Source organism: Chiloscyllium plagiosum, chromosome 12 (genome assembly GCF_004010195.1).
Source record: "Chiloscyllium plagiosum isolate BGI_BamShark_2017 chromosome 12, ASM401019v2, whole genome shotgun sequence".
Taxonomy (NCBI): domain Eukaryota; kingdom Metazoa; phylum Chordata; class Chondrichthyes; order Orectolobiformes; family Hemiscylliidae; genus Chiloscyllium; species Chiloscyllium plagiosum.
This window is the reverse complement of record NC_057721.1, coordinates 68,654,450-68,663,322: the sequence shown is the minus strand read 5'-3', so window position 1 is coordinate 68,663,322 and position 8,873 is coordinate 68,654,450. Positions and strand designations below refer to the sequence as shown.

The window sequence follows — 8,873 nt, the reverse complement described above, 5'->3', positions numbered from 1 at the left end:
GTCTGCACAAAACACTATATAGGACAAACAGGAAGACAGCTAACAATCCTCATACATGAACATCAACTAGCCACGAAACGACACGACCAGCTATCCTTAGTAGCCACACACGCAGACAACAAGCAACATGAATTCGACTGGGACAACACTACTATCATAGGGCAAGCCAGACAGAGAACAGCCAGGGAATTCCTAGAGGCATGGCATTCATCCACAAACTCCATCAACAAACACATCGACCTGGACCCAATATACCAACCACTACAGCGGACAGCTGAAACTGACAACCGGAAGCGGCAGGGACAGACCACTATAAACACCGGAGGAAACATCAAAGAAGCGCTTCGCAGGAGGCTCCCAAGCACTGATGATGTCGCCTTGCCAGGGGACGAAACGTTTGCAACAAAACCTTCCAGCTCGGCGAACAGAATCACTCAGTATATCATGGCACCAACATGGCAGCAAGGACACTGTAACAATGTTATTTAATTCTACATAAATTCCACACAGATTTCACCACTGACCTTATAGACCCAGTGGACACATAAATAGTAAAAGTCTCAGAAATGGATGTGGCCAATTAGGCACCAAAAAGCAGCCTTACATTAGGAAACTGACAGTATGACTAAGATTTTAATTCAAACCTTTAATTTGTCTTCAGCAAGGGAGCAACCAATACCAAAGTCATAGTGAAAGAAGAAGTAAACTGGAGATAATATGATGGTTGGCTGAATTTCAAGTTCATAAGTCACCAGGATCAAGTTTTGTGTCATCTCCAAACTTTGAAATTTCGCCCTATCACCAAAGTCATTAATATGTATCAGGAAGTATAGCTGTCTAACTCTGACAATTGTGACACCGTCACCTCTTTTACAGTCTTCCCTGCTCACCTAGAATATTGACATGCCGATCCTGCCCCCTCACTCAACCATGCCTCCATGACAGCAATGACTTGTATCCTTGTGTGTTAATCAGGACCCTCAAATTATTTATCTTACTGGCAAGACTCCCTGCATTATAATAAATGCACTTAACCTTGCCATACTCCCTTGTGTCTTTAGTTGACTGTATACACACTGTCTTGGTTTTACTTCTGTATTTGTCTGTGTATTACCCCACAGAGCATCTCCACACCATTACTCCCCACTAAAGAAGTTACTTTAAAACCCTGCATAATCCCTTTTTAAATGCCTCTCCTCCTTTTACCACCTTTTTACAATTTTGGAACATGAGGTCAACCACCTCAGACTGTAAACTCTTTTTGAACAATAAGAGTTGGTTAATAATTCAGTAAGTCCCATTAACACCTCCTCTAGACACATTCTTGCTCTCTTACTTGTTTCATCCATACACCCTCTTGTGTCATTCTGTTTCCTGTCTTCCACCCTACCGAAGATGTTCCTTTTTGTTTTTTAATTATTAGTTCTCTCTTTCCCTGTATCTCTATGTGTTAATATACCTGGTTATTGTCTGTTTTGTTTTAATGTTCCAGCAATCCAGCATTGTGCTGTTGTGTTCTCATTCTTTAATGTTTGGAGCCCTGCAAATCACCAAGGCAGTCTATCATTGAGCTGCATCACCTCTAGCAACTGGAATCCACAAACAAAGGTTTGGGCAGCACTGCCTGTAACTAACAAGGTCACCATGGCCCTGAATTTTCTTGCAAAGGGCTCCTTCTTACTGCAAACACATGACATCAGTGGCAACTCCCAGCTTGCTGCACTGCTATACCCAGAGGGAAGAGAATGGGGAGCTTTCCAATGTAAATCTGCCTATTTTCCATGACATGAGAGTCCTGCAGAAGGGTTACAGTGGTTAGCACTGCTGCCTCACAGTGCCAGGAACCCGGATTCGATTCCAGCCTCGGGTGACTGTCTGTGGAATTTGCACATTCTCCCTGTGTCTGCGTGGCTTTCCTCTGGGTGCTCCAGTTTCCCTCACAGTCCAAAGATGTGCAGGTTAGGGTGAATTGGCCATGCTAAATTGCCCATAGTGTTCAGGGATGTGTAGGTTAGATGCATTGGTAAGGGGTAAATATAGAATAATAGGATGGGGCAATGGGTCTGGGTGGCTTACTCTCTGGAGGGTTGTTGTGGACTTGTTGAGCTGAAGGACCTGTTTCCACACTGTAGGGATTCTACGATTCTCACCCTCAACTTTTACAATGTTTAAAGTGATGTACAAATAAATCAAGAGTGATGTGCGAAAGCAACATCTCCGCACAGTGAGTAGTTAGGGTGTGGAATGCACTGCATGGTACTGAAGTGGAGTCAGGTTCAATTGAGGCATTCAAGAAGGAATTGGATGATTATTTAGATTTAGATTTATTTAAGATTGTCACTTGTACCTAGGTGACAGTGAAATGTGTGCAATGTCGCCATGTTGGATACAAATGGTGTGTAGGGATATGGGGAAAGGTAGGAGGTTGATGCTAGATACAATGGACCGAATGGCCTCCTTCTAAGCAATCACAGTTCTGTGATTTCGTAATTCTGTCATCTCTTTCCCAAAATCTTAAAACATTTTCTCCCAGCCCTTTTGCCATCAGCTAAAGAGAAAGTCTTTTATTCATTATTCGCTCAAGGGACATGGGCATTTCTGGTTAGGCCAGTATTTATTGCCCATTGGGCAGTTAAGAATCAACCACATTGCTGTGGGTCTGGAGTCACAAATAGGCCACTAACCAGTAAGGATAACAGATTTCCCTCCCTAAAGGGCATTAGTGAACTGGATGGGTTTTTTCCTGACAGTCAAAATTGATTTTGCAGCCATCATTTGACCCTTAATTCCAGCTTCTTTTGAATTCAAATGTCACCATCTGCCATGGTGGATTTGAACCGGGTGCCCAGAATATTAGAACATAGAACATTACAACGCATTTTGGCCCTCGATGTTGCACTGACCCTGTGAAACCAATCCAAAGCCATTCTATCTTACGCTATTCCATTCTCGTCCATATCTCTAGCCAATGACCATTTAAATGCCCTTAAAGTTGGTGAGTCTACTATTAGCTGAGTTTCTGCATTAATAGTCTAGTGATAACACTACTAGCCCATCACCTCCATATAGCGTTCATATAGAACCAAAGAATATAATAGCAGGTTGTAGGCCATTTGGTCTTCTGAGCCTCCCCATTATTCAGTATGATTATAGATGATCATCCTGTTCCCATTTTCTCCCCATACCCTTTGATCCCATTACAGGGCAGGCTTGACACACAACTAATAGCAAAATGATGTGTAGGTGCATTAAACAGTAATCTGCTCTGGGAGATAAACTAGGATTACATCCTTGCTCCTCTGCTTCTCCATGGAAGATAGAATAAAATGTCATGTCTCTTGAACACAGAGCCTCAGTGACCTCCCTTATGCAAAAGTGGTACAAACTGTGAGGTATTGCAAATATCCCCAGCTTCAGCCTGAAAGGATCTCAATGCATACACCTTTGTCACCACATTCAACTTCACAACCTCTGGTAATGCAGTCTCTGCCCATGACTTAATTGATGACTGCAATTGCAACAAGCGACACATTTCAGTGAGGCCACTCTTAATCAAGCACAAATGTCTCACACATTGTTTCTCACTGAGGTTCAAGGTTAGAAGATTGCTCACTCTACACCCTGGGCCATCTCATGAGAAGTCTGTTCCCTCTCCTCCTCCCTTTTCCAGCAACTTGTCCCATTCTGGATGACCTTCGCTCATTTTCCAAATTATGTTATCTGAAATTTTATAATACTTCCGCACCTGAAAGCAAATAATCTGAGCCAGGGAATCTTGAGGTTTTATACAAGTACTATAACTTCTATCACACATGTTACTTTGGATTTTGACAACACAAAACCTGTGGAAGACACCTGTCACAAGTCGGATCATCATTTACAGGGGTGATTCTTTGAAGACATCACGTCAGTTTCAGAATTTCCAGTTGATGGGCTCCCAGCCTCCTCTTTACCATGGACATGCAATTCCTTTACATTTCCATTCCCCATCAGGATGGTCTCAGGGCTCACCTTTCTTCTCTGAACCATCTCTATCCACCATCAGCCTCCTTCATCTGGCCGAGCTCGTTCTCACCTTGAAGAACTTCTCTTTTAACTCCTCTCATTTTCTCCAGATCGAACGGGTCGCCATGGTTACCTGTATAGGCCCCAGTTGTGCCTGTCTCTTTGTGGAGTATATGGACTTGTTCCAGTCCTACTCTGGCCACCAGCCACAACCTTTTCTCCAGTAGTTGGATGACTTCATTGGTGCTGCTACCTTTTCTCATTCAGAATTGGATAAAATTGAACAATTTCACTTTCAATTTCCACCTCCCGCTCTCACCTTCAGCTGGTCCATCTCTGACCCCTCCCTTCCCTTCCTCGACATCTGTTTTCATTTCTGGGTATAGGCTGGCCATCCATATCCCAAACCCACCGACTCCCACAGCTACCTTACCTATCCATCCTCACACCTTGCTTCCCGGAAAGAATCTATTCCATTCTCCCAGTTTCTCCATCTTCATCGCATATTCCAGTGATGTGCCTTTCACAGGAGAGCCTCAGAAATGTCAAGCCTTTCCTCAATCGAAGGGTCCGCATGTGGTTAACAGGCATCTTTGCTATAACTGGCCCATCTCCCACACATCTACCCTCACCCCTTCTCTTCCCTCCCACAACATCAATTGGGTCCCCCAGTCCTCACCTACCATCCCACAAGCATCCACATCCAGAGAATTATTATCCGCCATTTCTATCACCTCCTGCAGGATGCCACCCTCAGATACATATTCCCCTCCGCTTCCTTGTCAGCCTTCCGCAGTGATACCCTGGACCACTCCATCTCGACTCCAAACACCTTCCCACAGCCTCACAGCACCTTCCCAAGCACCAGCCTGTTTACTTCCTCCCTCCTCACTATCCAAGGCCCCAAGCAAACCTTCCAGGTTCACTCAATCCACTCCACAGCACTCGCTGCTCACAATCTGATCTCCTCTACATTGGGGAAATGAAACACAGACTGCGTGAGCACTTTGCAGAACACCTACGTTCTGTCCACAAAAAAAACACTGAGCGTCTAGTTGCCTGCCACTTCAACACACCACCCTGTTCTCTGGCCAAGATCTCTGTCTCAGGCTTGCTGCATTGCTCCAGCGAAGCTCAGTACAAGCTGGAAGAACAGCATCCCATTCTCTGCTTTATGACCCCTGCAAGCGTCAGGACTCAAGTTCAACAATTTTAGAACTTGAACACCTTCTTCTACATCCTTGACCCACCCCTAGCTCCAGGCCCTGTCATGACATGGGCTGCTTTCGGTGCAGCCAATCCATTGTCACCTACTTATGGTCCCCATCATCAGCTTTTCTTTCTCCTGAGCAGACCATTATCCATCCCATCGTCTGCCTCACTGAATTTCTCTCTCTGTGGTATTCAACTCCATCTATTCGCTTACTTCTCCCCAACATGTTGATCTCAGCATATAACCTAACTGCTAATATTTCTGAAGAAGGGTTGCCAGACCCAAAATGTCAACTCTGCTTTCCCCCACAGATGCTGCCAGACCTGCTGAGCTTCTCCAGTAATTTTTATTTTTGGTTCAGATTTCCAGCATCCACAGTTCTTTGTTTTGTTATATTGTTGTATGATCTTCCTGTGCCTAGAGCAAGTGCTCGCCCAACCTGGCCAATATGACATTCAGCACAATCTTACCTACATGCATTTACATGTGATCTGGATGTTATTTTGGAGTCAAAGTCACTCATAACATTTAAACATGGACATTAACAAAACCAATTCCTCCCAATATCCTCTACCACCTCTGTAATACACTTCTTTCACTTGTCAAGACCTTGATCATTTGGACCAAAGGGTGGAGGAGTAGCAGATGGAGATTAATTTAGGTAAAGCATGAGATCAAGGTCAATTTCAAAAGAAATAAAGAGAAATATTGTCAAGATGAAACATTGCTACCTGAAAAAATTAGAGAAGGAGCAAAGTCTGATTTCAGGGCACAGACAAGGAATAAATGAGTCCAACCAGCAGTTCATTTCAGACCCGGAAGGATTTTGTAACTAAATTGAAGGCTAAAGTTTGCAATAACCAAATCAAAGTTTAATATTTAACCAGAACCTGCTGTCGTCAGGGGTGTTACCTACAGCCTCTCCCACTTAGTCACAATTCATACCGCTTTGAAAAATGGTGAAAATACCTTGACTTGTTTGCATAGGAGTGATTAATACATTGGTGCTGCATTTCGGAAAGGCAAATCAGGGCAGGACTTAAACGCTTAATGGTAAGGTCCTGGAGAGTGTTGCTGAAACAAAGAGACCTTGGAGAGAAGGTTCATAGTTCCTTGAAAATAGACTCTCAGGTAGACAGCATAATGTCGAAGTCGAGAGTATGGTGTGGAAAAAGCACAGCAGATCAGACAGCATTCGGGGAGCAGGAGAATCAACGCTTGGGCTCTTGCCAAAACGTCGATTCTCCTGCTCCTCGGATGCTGCCTGACCTGCTGTGCTTTTCCAGCACCATGCTCTAGACTCTGATCTCCAGCATCTGCAGTCCTCACTTTCTCTAGGATAATGAAGAAGGCATTTGGGTTCCTTGCCTTTATTGGTCAGTACATTGAGTATAGGCATTGGGAGGTCAAGTTGCAGCTCTACACTATAATTGGTTAGTCCACTTTTGGAAGACTGCATTCAGTCTGGTCTCCCTGCTATCGGAAGGATGTTGTGAAACTTCAAAGGGTTCAGAAAAGATTTACAAGGATGTTGCCTATGTTTGAGCTATAGGGAGAGGCTGAATAGGCTGGACTGTATTCCCTGGAGCATCAGAAACTAAGAGATGACGTTTATAAAATCATGAAGAGCATGAATAGCCAAGATCTTTACACCAGGATAGTTGAGTCTAAAACTAGAGGGCATAGGCTTACAGTGAGAGGGAAAAGATTTAAAAGGAATCTAGGGGACAACTTTATCAGTCAGAGGGTGGTACGTGTATGGAATGAGCTGCCAGAGGAAGTGGTGAAGGCTGGTACAATTACAACATTTAAAAGGCATTTAGATAGGTATATGAAAAGGAAGCATTTAGAAGGTTATGGATTAAGTGCTGGCAAATGAGACGAGATTAATTTAGGATAGCTGGTCAACATGGACGACTTGGACCAAAGAGTCTGTTTTCATGCTGTACAGCTCTATGACTCTAAATGTCTCTCCTGCCACTTTTGTCAAAAATGTACGAGTCGGGGAAATGTTGATGCAGTGACGTAATGGCAATGTCACTGACCAGGGATCCAGATTAAGGTTTCTCTGTGACCCGAATTCAAATCCTACTTTGGCAGCGGTAAAATCTGAATTCAATTAAAAAGTGGAATAATCTTAAGAATACGAGACATCTCACAATTGTCATAAAAGCCCATCTGGTCCACAAATATCCTTTAGGGGAGGAATTCAATTGTCCTTACGTGGTACAATCTACATTTGATTTCAAACCGACAGCAATGTGGTCGTCTGTTTGCTCTCAAAAATGCCCAGTTCATGGGCGACGTAGGATGGTCAACAACTGGCAACGTTGTCTGCATTACCCACACACCATAACAGAATATTCAAAACTCTGAAGCAAACAAACCCTTCTGTTGGCATTTGAGATAAACAGCCTTCTTGTTCTCATCACATAATTTAAACTTAATCAAATGACATTTCCTATACTGTCACTTTTTAATTGAGTTAACTCCCTCCTGAACTCATAGCAGTGCATCTTTAAAATGTAAATGTACTTCATACCTGCTCGTTGGCTTTGCCAAGAAGAAAGTAAAACTTTCATTTTCTTACTTCTGTGAAGCATACACAAGCAATAGTAAATCATTAAAGAACGTTTCGGTGTATTCTCAGTATCGCGCTGAGCATAAGTCAACATAAAGTCTAAGACACAAGCCCAAAACAAGATTAACGTTCAAAGCTTGAGATCAAGATCAATTTCAACAGAAATAAAGAGAAATATTGTCAAAATGAAACATTGCTACCTGAAAAAATTAGAGGAGGAGCAAAGTCTGATTTCAGGGCACAGACAAAGAATAAATGAGTCCAACTATCAGTTCATTTCAGACCCGGAAGGATTTTGAAACTAAATTGAAGGCTAAAGTTAGCAATTACCAAATCAAAGTTTAATATTTAACCAGAACCTGCTGTCGTCAGGGGTGTTACCTACAGCCTCTCCCACTTAGCCACAATTCATACCGCTTTGAAAAATGGTGAAAATACCTTGACTTGTTTGCATAGGAATGATTAACACATTAGTGAAATTAAAGTAATATATTGCTTTCAAAATGACATGACTCTCATGAAAACAATGACCCGGATATACTAATGACCATCTAATTGTCAGGATAGGACAGGCTGGAATTATCAAATGCAGCAGATTTTGTGGGAATTACGCTGGGAAACTGACAATTTAGATTGGTGAGACAGCCTATATCTGGAACCTTTTGAGAATTCAGGAGGTTCTGCTCTGTTAGATTGGAGTTAGGCAATTAAAAACCAACAGCTAAAACTTAGGTTTTCTTGGTCGTGTGAGTTGGAGGCACTCTCACTGTGAAACCTGGTACAATTTCTCACTGTAGCTTAACGAACATGCCTCATGAACTACTCTGCCCTTATGGTAACCCTTACGTCCAATTTTAGCCCAATCTCGCTAGCACTGTTCCCAGAATACCTCACCAGGTATCTGCTGAAAGACCAGCATTGCTGGTGCATGAGCCAAATGAGCTGCTATACTTGTGGAGGAACACTGATATTCCGAAGCTGCCCTACTTGGTCAAGGACAGTATCCGAACAGAGCAGACAGGTGGGACTAGTTTAGTTTTGGATTATGTTCAGCATGGGCTGGTTGGATCGAAA

At 43.1% G+C, this 8,873-nt stretch overlaps 1 protein-coding gene across 6 annotated transcripts in view; it reads right to left on the bottom strand.

Moving 5' to 3' along the window:
- The window catches only part of LOC122555390 (immunoglobulin superfamily member 5-like), a 131,221-nt gene extending 123,110 nt beyond the window's left edge, over positions 1-8,111 (bottom strand). For 5 of the 6 annotated variants that reach the window (XM_043701355.1, XM_043701360.1, XM_043701358.1 and 2 more), the window contains exons 1-2: positions 8,000-8,111; positions 7,761-7,810 (exon numbers count right to left, since the gene is read on the bottom strand). The gene's annotated coding sequence lies outside the window, so the exon portion shown is untranslated. The remainder of the gene's footprint in view (positions 1-7,760; positions 7,811-7,999) is intronic. The other variant, XM_043701356.1, reaches the window with a different exon arrangement.
- Between the last annotated feature and the right edge of the window lie 762 nt (positions 8,112-8,873).